Source organism: Rhinatrema bivittatum, chromosome 2, assembly GCF_901001135.1.
Source record: "Rhinatrema bivittatum chromosome 2, aRhiBiv1.1, whole genome shotgun sequence".
NCBI classification, from domain to species: Eukaryota; Metazoa; Chordata; class Amphibia; order Gymnophiona; family Rhinatrematidae; genus Rhinatrema; species Rhinatrema bivittatum.
Window position 1 is genome coordinate 456,673,667 of NC_042616.1, and position 23,978 is coordinate 456,697,644.

Consider the following 23,978-nt stretch of genomic DNA (forward strand, 5'->3'; position numbering starts at 1 on the left):
CTCAGCTGCTGGGTTAGGGTGGGAAGGGATTGAGGGAAATTATCCGTTGTATAAAAGTATAGCAAATGTGAATTTTCGCTGATCATATGTATTGTACTGTTACTTGTTTAGCAACTCCATTTGTTATTGGAGTCTTGTTCGGTATACAATTTTACATTTGCTATAATAAAACTATTTAAATAAAAAAAGGATTGGATAAGTTCTTGGATGAGAAGTCCATTACCTGCTATTAAGTTCACTTAGAGAATAGCCACTGCCATTAGCAATGGTAACATGGAAGAGACTTAGTTTTTGGGTACTTGCCAGGTTCTTATGGCCTGGATTGGCCACTGTTGGAAACGGGATGCTGGGCTTGATAGACCCTTGGTCTGACCCAGTATGGCATTTTACCAGGGTTTAATTATCTTTTCTAAAAATGACATTTGTCACTATTACAGAAGCATACATCCACCCACATCAAAAGTTGATTACCTGAAAGCTCCAACAACTAGATTACATGACAGCTTCTAGAAGAAACTATATAAGAACAAAGTTTCATACTGAGTCAGACAGAGGGGGTCAAGCCCAGCATCCCGTTTCCAACAATGGCCAATCCAGGTTACAAATACCTTGGCAAGTACCCAAACGTGAAATAGATCCCATGCTAATGCCAGTGACAGCAGTGGCTATTCCTTAAGTCAACTTGATTACTGTAATAGTTTATGGACTTCTCCAGGAAGTTACAAACCTTTTTTAAAACCAGATATATTAACTGCCCTAACCACATCTTCTGGCAACAAATTCCAGAGCTTAACTATACTGAGTGAAAAGTTTTCTCCAATTTGTTTTAAGTGCACTGCTTGCTAGCTTCAAGGAATACCCCCCCCCCCCCCCTAGTCATCTGAAAGAAGTAATTCATGTTTACTGGTTCTGTTCCTCCATCATATCCCCTCTCAGCCATTTCTTCTACAAAATGGAACAGCCCTAACTGCTTAAGCCTTTCCCTCTATCATTTTAGTTGCACTAGAGAAGGGGAACCATCTCAGATGTGGCAAAAGAATTGCCCAGAGTATTCAAGGTGTGGTCTCACCATGGAGTGAGAGGCATTAAGACATCCATTTTATTCACCATTACCTTCCTAATAATTCCCAACACTGGTTTTTTTTGTTTTTGTTTTTTTTTTTTACCACTGCTGCACACTGAGCAGGGGATTTCAATGTATTATCCTATATGATGCTTAGATCTTTTTCCTAGATGGCAACTCCTAATATAGAATCTAACATCATAAGTTATATTTTCCCTATATGCATCACCTCACTTGTGCACATTAAATTTCATCTACCATTTGGATACCCAATCTTCCAGTCTCGCAAGATCCTTCTGCAATTTATCACAATCTGCACATGATTAACTACTCTGAATAACTCATCTGCAAGTTTGATCACCTCACTTGTATCCCTTCAGATCATTTATAAATATATTAAAAAGCACTGGCCCAGGGACAGATCTGAGTATCTCTACTTGGACCAGTTTGCAAACTAGCTTGATGTAATGTCACTATGGCAATGCAAGGATTCCAGTAACTTCAATTTTATTACCTATAAGCTAATACCATCAACATGAGGTAGAAGGTTAGATTTCAACAGTCCATGAACTCCTAGTCCAAGTGTGGTTTACACTTTACTCCAATTTGTGTTTTTAAACTGCTGGGGTATGCACCTCTTTTGGAAACAAAATTACCAGTTGTGGATAAATGACAACTGGGTGAGCTTTAAGATGAGCTCAACACCTGACTCAACTTGTACTTGCAGATCCATAAGTAAAAATGTCATATCACCTTTTGGCACGGACTGATTCAGTTGATCCTGCCACAGATATGTGATCCCCCACAGGCAATGAACGAGTGTCATACAAGCTCAGAGCAAGGTCTATTGAACCCAGCATCTTGTCTTGGTGAGTGGCCAGTCTACTCACCATATACTTAGGCCAGTCCAGTTCCTAAGTATATGGGCTTTTCCTCCAGAAAACTTGTCCAAACCTTTAAACCCAACTATGCTAAGTCACCTTGATCACATCCTCCGGCAACAAAATTCTATAGTTTGTAATTGAGGGAAAAGGATTTTTTTTACAATTTGTTTTAAAATAAATTTCCTAGAGTTTCTCCCATTTTTGTATTTGAAAGGGTAAATAAGTCTTAAAAAAAAAAGTTGAAATAGTAAATTTGCAGCTGTCTTTCCCCAAGACAAGCCATAACCCCTTTAGCCTCACTCCATAAAGGAGCTGTTCCATCCCCAGAGTCTTTGGCCTCACTCCACATCTTCACTTATGTCTTAAGAAATGGGGTAAAAGGAAATGCATACAACAGACAAGATGCAGTCACATCTTGGCTCAATAGAAGCAATATTTTCCATTTCATTCTCCATTCCTAGCTTTTTTTTTTTTGACTGTCAACTTGCACTAAGCTGAGAATTTCAGTGTACTGTCAAGGACAGAGCTCCTTTTCCTGGATGGTAACAATATAGAACCCAGCATCATGTACATAGCTGGAATTTCTCACTATGTGCACTTTTACACATTAAAATTTCATCTGCTAGTCAGACACTGTTTCCTAGTTTCAATGTTCTCCTGCAGTTCCTCACAATCTGTTTTACCTTTGAATAATTGTCACCTGCAAATTTGATCTCACCTGTCATTCCCTTTTCCAGATCATTAATGAACAGATCCCTGGTCACTCCACTAATCAGTTCTCCATTCCGAAGGACCATAAATCCTATGTTCTATTTTCTGTCTTAACCAGTTCCTAGTCCACAGGACACTGCCTACTCAGTTTTAGTTTCCTGAGGAATCTCCCACAGGGAATTTGACAGTCTATTCGGGTTTTCAGAAAGCATTTCACAAGCTCACCTTTATATACATTCACTCTTCCCCATTAAGCTATGTATTAATATGATCTAATTTTATTTTTACAACAGCTTCAACTATTTAGCCTAACACTAGATTACAATTTCTGGGATCACTATTAGACTTTTTTTTTTTTTAAGTCAGCCACCCTACAGTATCCAGGAATTATGGCTGGTTTTATGATAGACTACAAACTACTGGTAACTTGTTTGCATTCTTTAAGGACTCTGGTGTGTCTACCATCTGGTTCTGGTGATTTGTTATCCTTTAGTCAGTCCTTATTTACCTGTTAAACTTCAGTTGCTAGTTTCATGGAGTGTCAACAAGTCATAGAATGTATTTTTTCACTCTGTACAGTCTGAAGGTATGGAATCTTGCCAGAGGATTTGGTCAAGACAGCTAACCGTATGATCCAAAAAGAGGATTAGAGGATATCCTGAAGGAAAAAATCCAGACAGTTAGCCAGGTAGACTTGGTAAAGCCAGCATTTATCCCTGGGAATGACATATAAGAAAGATCAGCTACTGGGGATCTGTCAGGTACCTGCAACCCAGACTGGCCACTGTCAAAGACAGAATGCTGGACTCTATGCACCCTCATCTGATCCAGCATGATACATTTGCTATTATGTTAACGCAAGATGTAATATCGAATCACAGATATTTGCTTTAGTTGCCTTTAATCCCCAAAGAATGTTTCTGGTGTTATGTTAAACATACTTCGCAGTAAGGGCCAAAGCAAAAAAAGAGTTCAGTTTTTCTGCTATTTCCTTTGCTCTGAACACCCCTTTTACCTCTGTCAAGTGACCCTCAAGAGACTTGCTTTGATTGAAATTTTCAATACAGTTTTTGCCTCTGACAAGCTTCTCAAATTCTCTTGGACTGTCTTACATCTAACTTGCCTCTTGCTCAATTGGGTTTTTTTTTGTTTTTTTTAAAGATTCCTTTTTGACTTTGCCTTTCACCAACAAACATTAAGCCGTCTCATCTGACTCATTCATGGAACTTACTATCTTGAAAGCCCAGATAGTATTTTTAAATGTCAACTGCCTTAGCATGAAGAAATTTAGGGAAAAAAACTTTCCCTATTTTGTCCAATGATTGTCATTTGATTGCATTAAGATCACTTAGTATTCCCAGTGTAACCCCTTGCATTAGTTTATACTTTCCACTAAAGACTAGATCTAAAGTTGCTGTCTCATGTGTTATAAACCACTGCTTCATGGAGCAGCTGGTCCTACATCATCTAAAGAAAACTTCTCATGTCCAGATGAGACACTGACTCAATACTGGGGTAACAAATCTCCAATCTCCTAAGAGAAGCTTTTATTAAGGTAGGAATATTGGGCAAGTATGGCTTCAGCAATGTATGCTATTTGGGGCGAGTCTCCAAATCAGTTCTGCTTGGAGAAGAAAGTTGATGTCAGTTACTCACTTGTCACTCACATTGGCAATAAGTAATGAGCAGATCTTCTGCCTTTGAACCTAGTCACTGCTTCTGTTCTTAGTGACTCAGTACCAGAAACTTCATTTCTTAAAGCAACTTACTTCCTTGCCTCAGGTGATACAGCACTCTGATAAAAGACCTGCTTCCTGTGATCACTGGTGTTTCAGAACCCTGCATATCTAGATGAACAATCAATAGCCTCCAGTTGCCTAGTAAGCCACTGCACGCTCACTTCTCCCCATCTCCTCTTGCAAGCTGCCAATCAGCCACTCCATAGGTGTTTCTGGGGCTGAAGACTACGCTATGAAAGGGTGGCCAACTCCGGAAGACTGGAGTTTGCCAACACTGGTCTAGTGAGTGGGCCTCAGCTGCTTGGGCAGAAAGTCTGCCTCATTTGAAAGTTTAGTTTAAGATTGGATTCTTCTTGTAATAGTATCAGTTCTGTTTTTTTTCTGGGCAAATCTGCCAAATTTGATAACCTTTTACTTGAAGGGAGAAAGGTGGCACTTTGAAACCCCCCCCCCTCAAGTCATACCTGCTTTTTCCAGTTACAACTATGTAAATACAAGGGTGTTGTACAATAACTACAAATATGCAAGACCAATTAAGAGACTATGTCCCATAGTGCATTTGCCATTCAGAATCTGCTTGGTTCTTGTACCCTACCTCAGCTTTCACTGCTTCCTCAATTTTATGTACTTATATTCTGCCACTTAAAAGCAGATTACATTCAGAAACTATAGGTATTTCCCTGTCCCAGGTTTGTACCTGAAGACAGTGGAGGATGAAGTGACTTGCCCAAGGTCACAAGGAGTTACAGTAGGATTTGAACTCTGGATTTCCTGATTTATGGCCTGCTGCTCTAACCACTAGGCTGCTACTCCACGCCTTTGGTGGTACGAAAGAAATCAAATCTTGCAGATTCTGGGACCTTCTTGCAAATCATTTCTGAAATCATGATTTGAATTATTTTTATATAATATGCTTAACATGATCCGTTAAGCAGAGCAGCATTTTTAAATTTTATTTATGACTTTTTGATCAAGTCTTGTACCTTGACAATGTAAAATGTTCTGGGCTAATGTAACCAAGATTCCACTTGACATTAACTGGGTAATGTTTACTATTCAGGATTACCATTTCATATAGCTTCGTGTACAGCAGCTACAATTAAGATCATTGACATGTTTAACAATAGAAGTATTGTCTGACTTGGAAGGGATCTTATCCCACCTTATCTTTACTGCCCCACTCCCCATGTCCTGCATGTGTCACGCATGCTGTTCTTTTTGCACCACATTTGATCTGATGCATTGGCATACTAAGCTGTGTTCTACTTGCAGCAGCAATGCTAAGTCTGGGAACCAATATAATATAAATTGCAGTGTTCCAGATTAAGATAAGGTAACGTGGAAGATTAAAGACATGGGTCTCTTGTTTTTCCCAGCAGGTGTATAGAAGGCATTGTGTTGTATGGTTGCATTCCATAGGTGTGGCATAAGTCTTTTTGAAGTGGGTGGTGGTGGAGTATTTATAAAGGCTTGTCTGCAGGCTCCTGGCAGTCTGGGTGCAATAGCTTAGCAACCACATTTGGGGAGGGTTAGATGTTGCAGAAAATATACCTTTTTGGTTGTATACAGCTGTTTCTGAAAAACTTCAGATACAAGCACACATGTAGTAAGGCTTGCCATACTAGAAAAGCCTTTATGTAAAAAAAAAAAAAAACTGGCTCCTAATGACTGACTTCTAAAGCCTTATGCTGGAAGGGTGATGAGTCGGATTTGCTGGTGCAGTGTCTTGTTAGTGGGACTCTCCCCTATATTATAAAAGATACATTCTCTCTCAGGTTAGACCCCAATGGTGTACCAAACTGGAGAAAAATTGTAAGACTTAGAGGTACTTGAAGTGCTGCTAAAATCTCTGAAGTTTCTATTTTCTCAAGGGGAAAGGAGTCCTTGCCTGACAAATTATAACTACTAAAGCAGTGTTGCATCACTTTTCAAATGCTTGTCACGTTCAGCTTGACTTGCCTTGCATTGGAGCATGTTGTAATAGCTAGGTAAAGCTCCTAGTGTTGATGTTGGAGCCAAGTATTGCAGCTCCCAAGGGCCTATGCAATAACTTGCACTAAAGGTTTAGAGCATGCTAGTGAAATGTGCACAATACATATGCAATGAATTTTGCTAGTTGCATGTAAGTGTTGTGCTACCACCATGGCCATGTTAGTATGCACAGTAACCCAAAGTACCATGTGTGTAGTTCTGTGCTGAAATCCCTTATGCTCATGACTTGAAGTGAAAGGGCCATTTATCAGGGGTTTTCCAAGGCTTAATCCTCCATACCTTCCCCTGCCAGGAAATACAGATCCCCCTACTCCAGATTGGAGAGGAGACCTAAAAAGTTGCAGAACCCTCCTGTTGCCAGTCACCCAACTGAATGCCACACATTTATCAAGTTAGTGAAGTACTGTTGTGCCAGCAGGAGAGTTCTGTAGTCCCTTCTGCAGAATACAAAATGACTGTTGTGGGAGGTTAATGGGTAGCCAAGGAGGGGGCTACTCCATTGGAGTGCTTGACTGGAGGGGCTCATTTTTGCTGTCTGGGTGAGAGGGTACTTGTGATGCTGGGGATGTCTGTCTGTTCTTTGTGGTAGAAGGGTAGGGTAGTATTACCCAGCTCTTACCATTTGGCCTGGTAAATGTGGGATTTCAGCAGTGAGCTAGGCACTTTGGTCTTATTGTACACTGAGAATGACACCTGGTTCAAGGAAGGTGGTGACTTCAGGCTTTACCAATCATACAGAAAATAATGGATTTGGAGGGCATACCATGTTTACTATTTACCTGGTAAAGTCTAATTGTATTGACACTCATTTACATGAGATCTTGCTAATAACAAGCTTAGTATCTTAATGTGTACATAAAAATAGCATGCTCTACATTAACTTTAAGCTTGCAAAAGGACTTAATTGAAGCTTACTGTACAGTGTATTTGGCTCATTGGTGTTACCTTGGACCCATCTTCCATGGAGGAGGTGACCAAGTACCACTTATTTTGGCCACAGATAATTGGTTTGGCCTATATGTTGGAGAGCATGTAAAATAGGGGTAGGCAGCTCTGGTCCTTGAGCCACATGCTTGTTGGGTTTTCATGCATGAATTGCATGTATACTACCTTGGAGTGGATGCAGATCCAACTTATGCATATTTATTAAGGTGCTAGTTTCTTCGGGCACCGGGAAAGTGCACAGAAAAAGCAGTAAACTGCTTTTCTGTGCACCCTCCCGACTTAATATCATGGCGATTTTAAGTCTGAGGTCCCGAAGAGTAAAAAAAAAAATTTTTTGAAGTAGGCCGGCGGTTGTCTGGTCGAAAACCAGATGCTCAATTTTGCCAGCGTCCGCTTTCCGAGCCCGTGGCTGTCAGCGGGCTCGAGAACAGACGCCGGCAAAATTGAGCAACGGCTGTCAAACCCGCTGACAGCCGCCGCTCTGGGCCAAAAAGGAGGCACTAGAGACACCTAGTGTCCCTAGCACCTCCTTTTCCCAGTTTCTACCGCCGGACCGAATTTAAATACTGAATCGCATGCACAGGCAAGTGGCCTGAGCGGGCGTTTGCCCACTCTCCCACTGACTTTACTGAATCGGCCCTAAATTAAGGCTTGTAGATACTAGAGGCTCTTGATGTCCATGGTTCAGTTTGGTACTATATTTCTTTTGCTTAAGTTCATGATGTTTATGTATTTGTGTTTAATGTTTAGAACTTTTATGTAACTTACCTTATTGTATGTATATTTATATATAATCTTTATGTACATTAACCTGCCAAGTATGTCCAGATTATGCAGAAAAATTTTAAATATTGTGGCTCAATTCCTGTTATGCTTTTAATTCTTCAGAGGTCTTGGCCGAAAGTAGGGTGATTCAGAGGAAATATTCAAGACGTTTCCTCATGTAATCTCATAGATACAAGAGAATTTTTAGGAAATTCAGGAATAGTTTTTGTTCCAAGTAACATTTTAACTTAGCTTTAACTTTCCTATTTAGGGCCATCATTGGTCAAGGACCAAGGATGTTTTGCATGCTGATTGGGTCTTTTGCTCATCAGGTCAACAATGCTGTACAGACAGCATTCACATCCCCCAAATAGGGAGGGAGCCATGGGCAAATTTAGGGCCCATGATTGAATTCTGGAAGGAGCTGTGGTTCTTGGCCTCCAGCACAGGGTAGTCACTGCAGTGACCAGACTAGGTACACTTCAGGTGTAGGGGGAATTCCCCAGGTCAGTATTAAGACTCATGGCATTAGGATCCCAGCATTGGTTCTGATTTGAACTGGCATTTTGAGTAAGAAAAAACTGCTAGGTCAAAGGTGAAACATGTAGCTGCACTATTTTTGAGTATCCTATTCCAATGAGTGCAAGACTTAACATTTTTAACTTTCCATTTTTTCTTAGTACTTGGTAATAGCATGTTAGTATGGAGATCTAATAGAATAATAAGGTTTTCCACCCAGAACTAAAGTGGCTCCTTTCTGGGACATGTCTAACAAGACCTATCCCTCCCTTCCCTGATCTATGCATAGGTCTTGTTTCTTGGTAGTTGAGGTAATTTTTAAAAAATCAACTCTAAAGTATTGTGCTTCCAGACCATGGCTGCCACTTGAGTAGTTCAATATGGAGTACTACTCTGATGCCTAAATTTTACACTAAGAATCTATGTAAATAATTTTTAGGGAAGCCTGCCGGGTACGAGAGAGATCGTGAGAGGACGAGGGGGACTGCCCCGGTGAGTCGCTGAACCCGCCTCCCAAACCCTGACGTCATTTCCAGCTGACGGGGCTGTGCTATTTAAGACCGGCACAGCTGAGGTGAATTGGAAGCCTGCCGGGTACGAGAGAGATTGTGAGAGGACGAGGGGGACTGCCCCGGTGAGTTGCTGAACCCGCCTCCCAAACCCTGACGTCATTTCCAGCTGACGGGGCTGTGCTATTTAAGACCAGTACAGCGGCGCGCAGCCGCCGGCGCGCCGAAGCCGTGCGCCAAAGGGGCGCGCCCCTGGTAGGAAATTTGTGGAGAGCTCCTAATGGGGAAGAAAAGAAAGATAAAACCTATAACATCTACCCCAGCCTCTAAGGAGATGAAAGGCCCTATGGATACTCATTTGATCCGAAGGGGGAGTCAACTAACTGGAGAGATCGCTCAGGATTTATCCTTCTCTTCTGGGATGAGCGCAAGTCCCGTCCAGGACCAAAAAGCCGTCAAAGATCACAGTAATATGGTGGTAAGTGTTTTAAATACCACCAATGTTACTGAAGTGCCAAAGTCAGCAGAGGGAGGAACCAGTGTACTGGAACCTGTTCCGTCTACTGGAATAGTGGAAGGGGAAGCTGAATTGGCAGACCCTGATAACATCTCACTGGCAGATATATGGAAGGCTGTAATGAAAATGGAACAGAGACTCTCAATCCATGACCCAGTCCACTGTTTTTGCTGCTGAGATTAAAGGAAAGATTGAAGACCATGGGAAAATAGAACAATTGGAATCTGTAGACAAGATGATGAGTAATCAAATTACCTCTTTACAAACTAGTGGGACTGCATTTATTAAGGACTCTTTAATGATTTATAGAAACATAGAAATGTTGGAAAATAATTTTCGTAGTAGAAATTTAAGATTCTTAAATTTTCCATATACTAGACTGTTGTCTGCGCAAGAGCTGTTTAAAAAATACGTTAAAGAGGTGCTGGGTATAAGTAGTGAATTATTAATATCAAATATTTACTATCTCTCCAATTATAAGAGGGACGGGAAAGTAAATGAGAGTGGGATGGAGGAAATAATTGACAGAAGTCCCAATTTGACATCCTTCCTAGAAGCTTCTGGGGATGATATAACAACTAGAGCAACGTTAATAGTGGTTTTCGGATTAGAGATTGAAAAGAATCTTGTTCTACAGAAATATTTTAAGAATAAAAATTTCTTATTCTGTGGTAAAACTGTTCAAGTATTTCCAGACGTCTCAAGATCGACCCAGGTGAGAAGGAAGCAGTTTTTGGCAATGCGAGGAAGAGTTGTAGCCATTGGGGCTACATTCTTCCTCAAATTCCCATGCAAATGTATTATTACCTATCAAAAAAACAAATTTGTTTTTCTTCAACCTGAACACCTGGAGGTATTTCTTTTAGATAAAGGGGGACCAGGGGTTCATGAGCAGCCTACATGACGGTTTATTAATTTGGTCAAAAAGAGGATCTATCTTTTGGTCTAGATTTAGACATATTTTCTTTTAAATATTTCTTATAGAGGCTTCCCAGATAAAGTGGACTATTTAGTTGGGATAATATGCGAAATTTATTTCCTGTAATGTATTTTCCTCTGTTTTTTAATTTTGGATATGTATCCCATGATTTCTTTTCATTGTAAATGTTATAGAAATTTAATAAACTATAAATTAAAAAAAAAAAAATAATAATTTTTAGACTTAGGAAAACTAAAACTCTGGCAGCAGGTCAAAGCCTATACTTAATCTTTATTGCCTTTCCCCAGGAATGGTTGGCTTCAGAATGAGGCTGTTACTGACTAAAGCCCACAATTTACATTCTAGAAATGATTTAACATTTTTAAATGATTTTGTCTTAATCCCATTCATCTGTTTTGCAGAATACTGGTAGATGAATATCTCTTGATTACTCATTGACTGCTTACTAATTCTTAGTTTTATCATTTTTGGCTTGTCCATTTCTTCCTGCTCATTTGGTAATACAGATCAATCAGAACAGGTTTTAACTAGTGCTATCCTCCTATGACACTTTCCAAAATTTTTAACCTTGTAGATGCTTATAGTAACATGTCTTGCAGTTTGTCTTAATTTTGAAATACGTAGACTTAGCTTGGCTGTAACCAAATGGAGGTGAGTTCTTGGGACATCGCTTTTCATAATTAATGAAAGATAGGAAGAGTCAGGAAAAGGCATCTTTCAAAGTGCATGGGTTGAACTGGTGGCTGTCTAGAATATCATGGTCTGTTTATCCTTTACATTTTCTCTAACTTTCTCACTGCCGTTATCAGATTGTCAGTCTGCTGCTGTTTGTGACCTGATAAACATGTATCCTAAATCCCACTTGGTTTTTGGTTATCCTTGCTTGGATTCCTTCTCACAGCTATGATAGCTGCAGTCCCTAGCTCCTGCTAGCCAAGAACTGAACCGAGGTTTTGTGCATGGCAGCACCTCCATTATACTAATGGTAGTGAAAATACCAAGACGCATTCAATTACCAATTATAGATGTTCACTTGCAATATTTTTCTTGCATCAGAATTAGTTTTAACAAATGTTATAGCTAGCACTGAAACAAGATAAGCATAGATAACTTTGAAAATTTGGTGTTGAATTTGCAAATCTCTATAATTAGGTATGTGTTGGAGGAAAAATTTCCTTTTCCCATTAGGAAACAATGTTTTACCAAAGGCCCTTTGTCAGCATCTGGATGATTGAGGGGTAGAATAGAATTGAACAAAATGGTGAACTCGATTAAAGAAAAGTTTGTGTGAATAATTTATTTTTTTTGGAAAAAAATGCCTTTCAAACCATCTTTATTAAAATCCAATTTTGTGAATACCCATATTAGAAATAGTTTTATGCAATAGTAATTTTTAATGCAGCACTTTATTAGAAATTAGTTTAAAGGTGGGGGTTTAAGCTCTTTTTTGAATATTGCTGCTTGTAGCTGGAACAAGAATTTTTGGAGTGACTGCCTTTCATGCCATAGATTTTTGTATGTGAAATTGTGAAATTTTTCAAGTGAACACCTATTTAAAACATTGTGTAGTTTCGCAGTGATCAAATGTGGATTACAACATGGATCCAAGTCATATTAACTTTGATACTGAGCCAGAGCTAGCATAAATCCAGGCTAAATAGGGCTGCCATTTTATGTATTAGTTTGCTTTATATAGGATTAGCCTATATGGAAGTATAGTTGGGGATAAGAACATAAATTGCTATGCTGGATCAGACCAAGGGTCCAGCCCAGCATCCTGTTTTCAGAGGCCAAACCAGGCCACAAGAACCTGGCAATTACCCAAACACTAACAAGATCCCATGCTGATGCAATTAATAGCAGTGGCTATTCCCCAAGTAAACTGGATTAATAGCCATTAATGGACTTCTCCATTTGCCTCTGTTTTTTTGCCATTTAGTTGTCAAATCTTTTTCTAATTTTTCTTGGATTCATGCACTTCATTGGGCTTATTTGGTGCCTTAGTCATGACCTTAACTTTTTTTTAATTTTTTTAACACTACCTGCTTGGAGTGGATATACTTATTATTGTGATGCCTAATAAGTAGGCTGAACTCTATGCTGGCTAGAGACATCCTCTGGGTGGTCTCTAAGCAGAGCTTCTCAAAGAATACAGAGTATTGACTATGCACCTGCACAGTTCTTCCTTTGCAATTACCAGTTCTTAAGTCCAGTGATCTTAGAGACCTTTACCATATCCCCATTCAGCCGTCTCTTTTCCAAGCTGAAGAGCCCTAACCTCTTCAGCCGGGAGCTGTCCATCCCCTTTATCATTTTAGTTGCCCTTCTCTGTACCTTCTCCATCACAATTATATCTTTGAGATGCGGTGACCAGAATTGTACACAGTGTTCAAGGTGGGGTCTCACCATGGAGAGATACAGAGGCATCATGACATTTTCCGTTTTATTAACCATTCCCTTCCTAATAATTCCTAACATTCTGTTTGCTTTTTTTTGACTGCTGCAGCACAATGAGCTGACAATTTTAAAGTATTATCCACTAGAATGCCTAGATCTTTTTCCTGGGTGGTAGCTCCTAATATGGGACCCAACATCATGTAACTACAGCAAGGGTTATTTTTCCCTATATGCAACACCTTGCACTTGTCCACATTAAATGTCATCTGCCATTTGGATGCCCAATCTTCCAGTCTTGCAAGATCCTCCTGTAATGTATTACAATCTGCTTGTGATTTAACTACTCTGAATAATTTTGTATCTGCAAATTTGATAACCTCATTAGTCATATTCCTTTCCAGATCATATATACATACACATAGAAAAGCACTGGTCCAAGTACAGATCCCTGAGGCACTCCACTGTGAAAATTGACCATTTAATCCTACTGCTTCCTGTCTTTTAACCATTTTGTAATCCAGACAATGTTAGGAATTAAGAAAGGAATGGTGAATAAAACAGACATTACGATGTTTCTATTGCATCTTGAATACTGTGTACAATTCTGGTCACCACATCTCAAAATAGTTATGGTTGCACTGGAGAAAGTACACAGAAGGGTGACCAAAATGATAAAGGGGATGGAATGGCTAGAGGTTAGGGCTATTCAGCTTGGAGAAGAGATGGCCAAGGGAGATATGATAGAGGTTGAGATCAGATAAATGTGAATTGGTTGTTTACTCTTGAATATCAGAACTAGGAGGCACTCTATGAAGTTGGCAAGTAGCACATTTAAAACAAAATCAGAGAAGATTCTTCACTCACACAATTAAGCTCTGGAATTTGCCATGAGAGGATGTGGTTAGGACAGTTAACTGGTTTTAAAAAAAGAAGGTTTGGATAAGTTATTTGAAGAGAGATCCATTAACTGCTATTAATCAAGTAGACTTAGGGAATAGCCACTGCTATTACTGGCATCAGTAGCATGAGATCGACTTAATGTTTGGGTACTTGCCAGGTACGTGTAACCTGGATTGCTCACTGTTGGGCTGGGCTTGATGGACCCCAGGTCTGACCAAGTATGGCAACTTATGTTCTTATTACATTTCTATTTTGTCTGCCCCCATACAATGGTCATTTACATTTGTCTCAGCAATATAATGTACTTACCACTGTTCTTTGCTAGCTTTGTGTTTGTTTTTCCTGGTTTTGCCTTCCCTAATTCAGAGGACTGCAATCTTTCAAAAGAACCATTTTGTTTTTGACCAAAATATTGTGAAGTCCACATCACACTAATACATATAGGGAGCAATTTTCAGAGCCATATACAAGCACAAAATGTTTTATGCATATAAATGGCTTGTTAGAAACTTGCCTGTCTGTATGATCAAATATATAAAAACACTCAATGTCATGCATACAAGTGCACATAAAAAGGTGACGTTCTGGGGCATAGTCTAGATTTATATGTCCTTAATTTTAAGTATGCATGTAAATCTACCCATGTTATGCTATGCCAGCAACAGGTGTAACTATGGGAAGGTTGTATGCTTACTTTCCAACAATTTAACAAAAAATTAGTATACATTTACTTTAAAAATCTGCAAGTACCTGGAGAGACTTTCCCCATCTGAAAGTTACCCAAGGACAGTTTTCAAAGTAATTTGTGGTTAAAAAAGTACCCATGAATTTATTTTTTTTGCTATGCAAGAAAAATACCTTGTCCAATAATTTTTGCCTGCATAATGCAGGGGTGTTTTGAGGCAGGATTAGGTCAGATGAGACATCAGTTTGCTCCAGGAAAAAAAAAAAGAAGTACCTGCAAATCTGTGGGTACTTTACCCCTGCAGCAATAATCAAAACTAAGTTTATATCCACAGTTTTGCCTTATTAGTGCAAACCCTGCAGGGTCAAAATTACCTGCAGGATTTATACCAATGCAGAAAGTTTAGTTACCCCAAAACGTAGATACACAAACCAGACTACTATATAACCAATTGTGACTGATGTAAGAAGTGTGGAGGAATAACATTCACAGCATCAGCCCTCCTCCCCCATTCCCACCCGCCTTCAAGAAATATCTGTATTCCTCAATCCACCCATCATCTTCAGGTAACATCTGCTGGCCCCAGCTAACAGAACAGTTTTCTCCTGTCATCCTGAAGAATATCTGACTGTCTTCACAAGCAGGCTAGTAGCTACACCTTCTCCAGTCACTCTACTCAAGTATGTGTTGCTGGATTAACAGGAGCAGCAGATAGTTGCCTCACTGAACTCTGGGAAATACTGAGCCTGAACTGCAGGTAGCTTTTTTTTTTTTTAAACACAGGAGGAAAGTAGCAGTGGTGCAGCTGCTGGAATAAGAAAATGTATTCTCTTCTGCCAAGGTTGGGTGAGAACTACTAGAGCTGCATGCATGTACTCATTAAGCCACAGATTGCAGATCCCCTGCCTTAGCTACAAAGGCTTATTCTTCCTGGGGGGGGGGGGGAGGAGAGATTAAACACTAATTATGAAGTGGATTTAACTTAGTTACTGTTGCAGTTTGCAAAGTGTACCATCATCTTCCAGTAATACAGCAGATATAGCAAACTGATCAAAATAAGGTCCCCACTTTTGAAAGCATGTAAACTACCCTAGATAGTACTCAAATATAACTGGGTGAAGGAAGAGTATGGCTGCCATATTTATACACTTGGACATACAGAAAGTGTCAAGTTACAGGTGATGCAATATTTTTACTAGCTTTAGATAACTATGATTGGGAGAGTACAGTAACCTGTTAAAGGGAGCACATAACTGAACATATGCTATTTCTTTATTGCTCATCTCTAAAACTTGGTTGAACTTTAATTATAATTGGGTGACCAAGCATACCAAGGTCACAGCATTGTATAACTGGAATTAGGATATTCTAACCAAGATTATTCTCTGCTTGTTAATGGAAGATATGAAATTCTACAATTTCAGTTTTGGAATATACTGAGATTTCATAAACATGATTTTAAACTTAGAAAATGCCAAGTTTTAAATGTTTGAAAGAACTGATCAAAACTGCTTATGCAGAATACATGTTATTTCACAAGAGCCTATTGTAAATGGCGAGTCTCATGCAATACAACATAGCAAATCGATAAAAAAAATTAATGTTCTCCCAACTAGAAACACATCCTATAGTCTTTGTACAAGTCAGATCTATAAACATGCAAATTCATAAAGTCTTGATAGATTGCACATTAATACCACATTAATACCACAGTATGATAAGAGACACTGTTACACCCAAAGCTGCAGCAGTTAAAAAAAAAAAGCTGTTTTATTCACCATTCCCTTCCTAATACCTAAGTGTCAATGCCTCTATCGCTTCATGGCAAGACCACACTTAGAGTACTGCGTATAATTCTGGTCACCGCATCTCAAAAAATGGTAGTTGCACTGGAGAACTAACAGAAACATGACAATGATAAAGAGGATTGAATCACTCCCCTCTGAGGAAAGGCTAAAGAGGTTAGGACTGTTCAGCTTGGAGAAGAGATGGCTGAGGGGGATATGATAGAGGTCTATAAAATCATGACAGGTCAAGATCGGGTAAACGAACTGGTTATTTCAAATAGCAGAAGGACTAGGGGATATTCCATGGAGTTAGCAAGTAGTACATTTAAAACTAATCAGAGAAAATGCTCTCTCCACACAGTTAAGCTCTGGAATTTGTTGCCAGAGGATATGTTAAGGCAGGTCATGTAGCTGGTTTTAAAAAAGGTTTAGATTAGTTCTTTGATGAGAAGTCCAGTAACTGCTATCAAGTTGACCTAGGGAAAAGCCACTGCTATTACAGGCATTAGAAGTATGGAATCTTAATGTTTTGGGTACTTTGCCAAGTACTTGTAATGTGGATTGGCCACTGTTTTGAAACAGGATGCTGGGCTTGATGGACCTTTGGTCCAACCCAGTATGGCAATTTGTTCTTATATGGGAAACTATTTTAAAGAAGTTCCCACAAAGTTTGAGCTCTAGAACCTATAGAATAGATAAATGATCTAAGGCCCTTTCATTTAAAGGTTTAATACCTTAAATTCTTAGCCAAACTTACAAGTTTTATAACCCACAGCTTCCCACCAATGTAACTATTTGCAGAATCTTAACATTTTAATAGGAGACAGCATTCAAGTTGTGTTTTCAATACAATAAGAAAGTTAAGGTTTCTTGTACAAGGCAGGCTGGAATTTTCTTTAGAGCAATACTAACCTAACACTATTGAAACCTGCAACTTAAGATCAGGAACCGAGGCCCTGCCTACTCCCATAAACCACAAGGTGAGGCTACTTTACCCTGCAGGCTTACACTGGCTACTATAACATCCATACAGCTTCCAGCAATATACCTGATGCAACTTTTATATCTTACAAAAAAAAAGCATGTTAAAGTACCCTAACACATGCACAAGATACTGTTATCCTACTCCATATAAGCTGCAGCAGGGTGTGGCAGAAAAATAGTAATGTACTATAAAGATCATAAAGTCTACAGGAGAGCAGGTCTAATATTAAATATGCAGTGAACTATAAGGGGGGAATGGGGCAAACCGTTTATAAAAGTCACCTGAACTAAGCTTACCCATCAAGGTCAGTACCTCAACCCCTATATTAAAAAGGTTAACTTAGTAACAAGAACTCATCTACAACCTAAACGAAAACGACAGATGAAAAGCAAAAATGATTTTCCATATCCCATTTTAAATAAACCAAGTAAAAACAAAAAACCAGGAAGATCGGATAGTCTCATGCGACAGCATAAAGAGAAAAAAGTATTTTACATTAAACTATACACAATGTTTCCTTCTTTTGCTAGTTTGCTTCTCTCCGCCGCCCCCAAGCAAGAGGAGTGTGCAGAGCTTGACTAAACAACGCAAAATAAGGAAGTTGAGATGAAAGGGCGGAAGCCAAGCTTTGCAAGACAAAGGCTGAGCAGTAAAAGTGCCTGAGCTCACCGCTACCTCCTTGCCACTGAGTCAGAGCCAGCCCTACCCTGGGCACCCGTTAACCCCAGCACCAGGCAGCAGTATGCTAACGGACCCCATCACAGCAAGAGGGCGATCCCAGACATTGAAGTGTCTCGCACAAAATAAAATCGGTCTGTTGGAAATGAAGTAAATAAGGCAATAAAAAAATGCAATAAATAAGTGAAGTGACATTTTTTAAAGAGTTGTTATAGCACACATCTGACCAGGCTAAATGGGGGGTGGGAGCGAGAATGCTGCCGCCTGCCCGCAAACGGCTCTTAAGTTTGTAAGAACTGTGTCAAAGACCTCCTGCCAGAGGTAAGCTGCTTCCTTCCCTTTACAATTCTCACGGCTGACAAGTTATGGACGAAGGTGGCAAGGGGGAAGCGTGCTATCAGCACTCCTTGCCCGGCACTCCCCGCATTCCTCTCACACAAACGTAGGAGACGACCGCGACCGGCCGCACCTTCTGAAACCGTCCGGCTCCAGCCACCCCACACCTTTTAGTGAAGGGCTCATTGGGGGTGGGAGGCAGAGAGAAGAGCGTGTAATTAAAAAACAAAATCCGCATACAGTCCCATTTATTCTCAGACTCATGATAGTAAAAAGAAACTGCAGCCGAACCCACCAAGATTTACCACCGCACAAAAGGCTCTTAAGACAAAAAAAAAAAAAAAAAAAAAAAGAGTTATTTAAAAAAAAGTCTGCCTTACAAATGTAAAGTTTAAAAAAAAAAAAAGTTATGCACACTTAAAGAATAAAAAGGGGGGAGAGGGGCAGAAAGCTAACAAATGGACGCACAAATCCCATTTGTACTGATTAAACAGCGCAAGAACAGACACAAGAGAAATAAGTGGGCAAAGAGCTCAGCAGGAAGGCAAGGCCCCGGAGGAAGGTGAGAGCGCTGCACGCTCCGAGACGGCGCTACCTGCAGCCGCGCCTCTCCCCGCCTCCACCTCCGCTGCACAAAACTCCCATAAAACTTTTCTCTTACGCTCGGGGGAGGGAAAGAGAAAGAAAAAGGTAGACTCAAAACTAAAACTCGCCTGCTTACTTTCAGCTTCTCCTCGCCGCGCTTCGGCGGGTAGGATACACGAAGGAGAGAGGTAAGAGAGCAGGGCTAGTTTCCGGCCTGCTAAAGGGAGACAAGAGAGACGAGGACCACCGCGAGCAAGCAGCAGCCAACCGGCAACTGACGTCAGAGCCCAACCCGAAGAGGTTTGATGCCGGCCAGGGGAGCGGCCGCCTGAGCCCCCCCCCCGCCACGCCCCCCCCCCTCTTCCAATCACGAGGGCAAAAGCTGCGGGACTGACACCGTCATCTGTCCAATCACAGCAGGCGAAGTGAGAAGGGGGCGGGGAAATACGAGAGGTGAGGCGTGGCGTTTCTCCGTACTCTTTTCCCCCCCCCCCCCCCCCCCCCCCGCCAAAAGGCTTCGGGCTATGTCCGCTAACGCCCTTGGCTCGTGCGCATACCTGAAATAGGGTTTTTCCCTCCCCCTCTCGCCCGTTGTATTAGTTCGCCCTCGCCCGCCTCTTCCCTATTGTTTCCGCCTCCAAGGTGGTTTTTTTTTTTTCTCTAATAAACGCTTTCACCAATGGCATTAGCCATGGTTTGAATGACTGACTAATTAGCCAATGCCACGCTGCAGCTGCAGTTATTAAGGGATGGGTCGGCAGTAAGCAGCTTGGGACTCTTTTCTGCTAGTTTCTAATGTTGCTTATGTCTGGGTTTAGGACGTAGTTTAGGGGTTGTATTAGTCAATTTAAATGCCTAGAAATAAAGGTTAATATATAAAAAAAACCAAAAAATGTATAAGATATCATTTTCGGGAACTAAAATACATTTGTCGACTAGTTTTCAGGATCTAGCACTCAGTTCTGTCGAGAGGAAGGGTGTGTCTGTTCCCCAAAACTAGGTGTACAATGCATTAAGTTTAATTTATTTATTTATTTTATTTATTTACCGTCGTTAAGTTAGATAACCATCACAATCATAAAAAACTCCTCCTTATATATATGTTTTTATTTTGTAATCTTTATTTTTATACAAACTAATTTAGGTTTGCCTCCAGTCCATAGAATGATGATGAACAACCTGCAAGAGCTCCTGTATTATGAAGTGTAAAAATATCTGGGAGTATCTGATCGAGAGAGGGATAATGTCAGTGCAGGCGTCATGTGCCTCTTAAGTAGTAGTGCATTAGTACAGTAGTTCCCAACCCAGTCCTGGAGGCAAACTTAACCGGTCTGGTGTTCAGGATATATGTAATGAACATGCATGAGATAGATGTATATACACTGAATAACCAATGTATGCAAATCTATCTCATGCATATTCATTGTGGCTATTGAGGAAACTAGAGTAGTTAGGTGTGCCTCTAGGATTGGGCAGAGGTGCTAATTTCTGAGCATAAAATATGCGGATTGGCCGCTCATTTTTTTTTTCAGTATCCCGGGCAAATGACTAATAGCCTCATCAACATGAATTTGCATGTAATGAGCGCTATTAGTTTGGGGGGGGGGGGGTTGGACATGCTAAACCCCTTACTGTATAAGGGGTAGTGGATGCGTGTCGAAAATGCATGTCTGACAGCAGTTTAAGCAAATTGTACTATTTATCTCACCCTATCTTGATGGTACCCTGTTATAGAGTCCATCAAGCTAGGGTGAGAGAACAGAGTAGAAATTTCATCTTTGTGAAACTTTCCTCACTCCAAATTACGTCAAATCTTCACCAAGGTGTACTGTGCTGTCCATACATCATACTTCACTTCTATGTGGCAAGCATAACAAGGGCCAGGATTCGGGTCCAAGACAAACAGAACAGACAAGACAGGACCAACAAGTCAAGCAAGGAAAGAAACAAGCAAGAACTGGAACAAAATTGGACAGGCAAGGAACTGGATAACAAACAGAACACAGAGGAGCTAGGGACAAGGCAAGGAGCACATTTCAAGGCAGGAAAAAAGCCAAGGATAGCAACACACATCCACAAGGGAACCAGGAGACCTGTTGTTGAGGCACTGGCTGGTTGCAAGAGTCTTCCTTATATACTTCTGGAGGATGTGATATCATTAGCCAGCACCACAGGAAGTCTCAGCTAGGGGATCTATAAAGGCAGTCCAGAACATAAGAACAAGAACATGCCATACTGAGTCAGACCAAGGGTCCATCAAGCCCTGCATCCCGTTTCCAACAGTGGCCAATCCAGGCCATAAGAACCTGGCAAGTACCCAAAAACTAAGTCTATTCCATGTTACCGTTGCTAATAATAGTGGTGGTTATTATCTAAGTCAACTTAATTAATAGCAGGTATGGACTTCACCTCCAAGAACTTATCCAATCCTTTTTTTAAACACAGCTATACTAACTGCACTAACCACATCTTTTGGCAACAAATTCCAGAGGTTAATTGTGCGCTGAGTGAAAAAGAACTTTCTCCGATTAGTTTTAAATGTGCCACATGCTAACTTCATGGAGTGCCCGCTAGTCTTTCTATTATCTGAAAGAATAAAAAACCGATTCACATCTACCTGTTCTAGACCTCTCATGATTTTAAACACCTCTATCATATCCCCCCTCAGCCGTCTCTTCTCCAAGCTGAAAAGTCCTAACCTCTTTAGTCTTTCCTCATAGGGGAGCTCTTTCCATTCCCCTTTATCATTTTTGGTTTGCCCCTTATCTGTACCTTCTCCATCGCAATTATATATTTTTTGAGATGCGGCGACCAGAATTGTACACAGTATTCAAGGTGCGGTCTCACCATGGAGCGATACAGAGGCATTATGACATTTTCTGTTTTATTCACCATTCCCTTTCTAATAATTCCCAATGCATAAACAACTTTATATTAAAAAAAAAATGGCCCCTGCTGAGTATGGGCCTCACGGAGACAGATTCTGTCGAAGCTCTTATTCTTTGATAGTTTACACACTTTGCTCCCTAAGTCCATGTACATAAAGGCATACAAAATATGTATATGTAATTCTCTCCTCTGTATCTCCTGAAGAATCAAACTCCCCTCAGGCACCACTTCCCTTATCCCGGCCTTAACAAACCGAGCTTTCTGTATCAAGGTCCCTCCACCCACCCCTACCCAGGAGAATTCCCCCACTTTCCATCTCCCTAACCTTTCCACACTGCTGCATAAGAACATAACCCCAACAGACCAGGTCAATCGAAGGACCATTGAGCCCAGCATTTGCCTCCAACAGTGGATGATTCAAGGCACAAGTACCCGGTGGAGCCCAAAAAGTAGATCAGTGGCTGGTTGCCCATTCCTAGTTTACCTGGCTAATAGACAGGCCGATACAGTAAAAATCACGGGAGAGCAGACGAGCGCCTGCTCTCCCGGCGCGCACACAGGCCACTCTCCTGTGCACGCGATTCAGTAACAAAAATTATTCAAATTAGGGCCCGCCTTAAAAAGAGGTGCTAGGGACACTAGCGCGTCCCTAGCGCCTCCTTTTTGACAGGAGCAGCGGCTGTCAGCGTGTTTGACAGCCGACGCTCAACTTTGCTGGTGTCAGTTCCCGAGCCCGCTGACAGCCACGGGCTCGGAAACTGGACACTGGCAAAATTGAGCATCCGGTCCTCAACCCATGAGCCGCAGGCCCATTTTAAATGTATTTATTTATTTAATTATTTTTAACTTTTGGGACCTCTGACTCAATATCGCTGTTCCAAGGACCCAGTTCTATTCTGGGTCCTTGGAACAGCATGCTGTTGGAGGCTATGCCGGATTTGCTTCAGATCAGAGGTGAGGGGCGTAACAGCCTGGCTTCTACCTCGATTAAGGGACTCATTTTCCACCCGGATCGCACGCGATAAGGGACGTTTTGCATGCAAAATGATCCTTATCGCGTGCAATACCAAATGGGGGCGGAGTCAGCCCCAGAAGAGGAGGAGTCAGGGCATCACCGGGGCCGACTCCGCGAAGACGCCACGGATGACGAAAAGGTAAGGCCCTTTTCGCGTCCAAGTTCGCGCCCAATAGTACACCTTCTATGGTGGCGCTATTGGGTGCGAAACCGGCAGCGATCGCACCGCGACGGTGCGATTGCTGCCGGCTAGCGCAGGCCCGCCCCCCCCCGTTTCGGCCCCCCACCCCTCATTCCCTAAAGTATCGCAGGCCTGAGATACTTTAGAAAATGAGGCCCTAAGTTTGTCCTTGCTCCTCTCCCCAAGGCTCCTCAAGAAGTTTCCTTGGGAGAGGTTTGAGCTCTAGTCTCAAAGATGGAGACCTTACTGATGGGCTATTTCACAACTTTGTGAGTCTACTTAGACAACTTCATATAAATCTTCTTATCAAAATAATCTTTTGTTAAAACACTGGTGAGAGCCTTGTGAGTTATGAGAAAGTAATTTCTATTCTTCAAGTACAAATTCTGCTCTGATCCAAGACAATTTATTTTTGCATAATAAGATTGAGCTTCTGGAAAAAAGGTTAGATGAAAAAAATCCATGCTGTACACATTTTCAGAAATCTTCTGTAATATCCTCATTTGAGATATAATAAAATATAATTTTTTTTATTTTGAAGTATCCTTCAGAAGCTTTCCCTCCTTTGACATAGGTTTCTGTGCTGAAAAATGTTACAGAGGGAGATGGAAATGCTGCTGACAGGAATTTATCTTTGGATAAAATGGATTTAACTGCAATGTTGGAAACTTTGCAGGAGAAGACTATTACCAAGGCAACCCTTTCAATGAGATTTGCCTTAAAGCTTGACAGAGATTGGGCTCCCAAGTCATTTTTCCATAATAAGGATGAAATATTTTATGGTGCTAAAGTCAGGATGTATCCAGACTTCAGCAGACACACTCAGGAAAAGCAGAAAGCTATTCTTTCCTTTAAACATATTGATCGAGTTGGGAGCAGATTTTTTCCTTCCTTCTATGTGCTTATTCAGTTTTAAGGGGATGCTTATATTTTTTTGTATCTCTTTCAACTTTGGA

At 40.9% G+C, this 23,978-nt stretch overlaps 1 protein-coding gene across 2 annotated transcripts in view; it reads right to left on the reverse strand.

Annotated features, from left to right (window-relative positions):
- Positions 1–19,223, reverse strand: part of MYH9 (myosin heavy chain 9) — a 419,875-nt gene extending 400,652 nt beyond the window's left edge. The window contains exon 1 of one of the 2 annotated variants that reach the window (XM_029590410.1): positions 19,074–19,223. The gene's annotated coding sequence lies outside the window, so the exon portion shown is untranslated. Of the gene's footprint in view, positions 1–19,065 lie in introns of both variants that reach the window. The other variant, XM_029590411.1, reaches the window with a different exon arrangement.
- Between the last annotated feature and the right edge of the window lie 4,755 nt (positions 19,224–23,978).